The sequence below is a fragment of the Octopus bimaculoides genome, chromosome 16, assembly GCF_001194135.2.
Source record: "Octopus bimaculoides isolate UCB-OBI-ISO-001 chromosome 16, ASM119413v2, whole genome shotgun sequence".
NCBI lineage: Eukaryota > Metazoa > Mollusca > Cephalopoda > Octopoda > Octopodidae > Octopus > Octopus bimaculoides.
The window spans coordinates 34,220,845-34,221,385 of record NC_068996.1 but is presented as its reverse complement, the minus strand read 5'-3'; the positions used below and the strand labels follow the sequence as shown (position 1 = coordinate 34,221,385).

The 541-nt window shown below is 44.5% G+C and overlaps 1 protein-coding gene across 1 annotated transcript in view; it reads right to left on the bottom strand.

Moving 5' to 3' along the window:
- The window catches only part of LOC106883391 (E3 ubiquitin-protein ligase synoviolin B), a 44,851-nt gene that overhangs the window by 25,843 nt on the left and 18,467 nt on the right, over nt 1-541 (bottom strand). The window lies entirely within an intron of this gene.

Here is a 541-nt window from a genome sequence, read left to right as displayed (position 1 = left end):
CCTAATAAGTAGGAAGGTAGAAAAATCACAAACACCTTCAGGCGTAGGTAGAAACTCTATAAGATGCACCCAGTGCAAGCTATGGACACATAAGAGGTGCAGCAATATCAAAGGAAGGTTAACTAGGAAGTTAGTTTTTGTATGTAGCAGATGTTCAGGAGCTATAAACACTGTAAATGTGCAGAAAAGAACTTCTGCCACATTCCAGGGAGAAAAACTAGAAGTGGTTGATAGCTTCCGCTATCTAGGTGACCAAGTTAGTAGTGGGGGTGGGTGCGCTGAAAGTGTAGCTGCTAAAATAAGAATAGCCTTGGCAAAGTTGAGAGAGCTCTTACCTCTTCTGGTGACAAAGGGTCTCTCTCTCAGAGTAAAAGGCAGACTGTATGACGCATGTGTACGAAAAGCCATGCTACATGGCAGTGAAACATTGGCCGTGACTGCTGAAGACATGCGTAGGCTCGCAAGGCATGAAGCCAGTATGCTCCGATGGATGTGTAATGTCAGTGTGCATACTCGACAGAGTGTAAGTACCTTGAGAGAA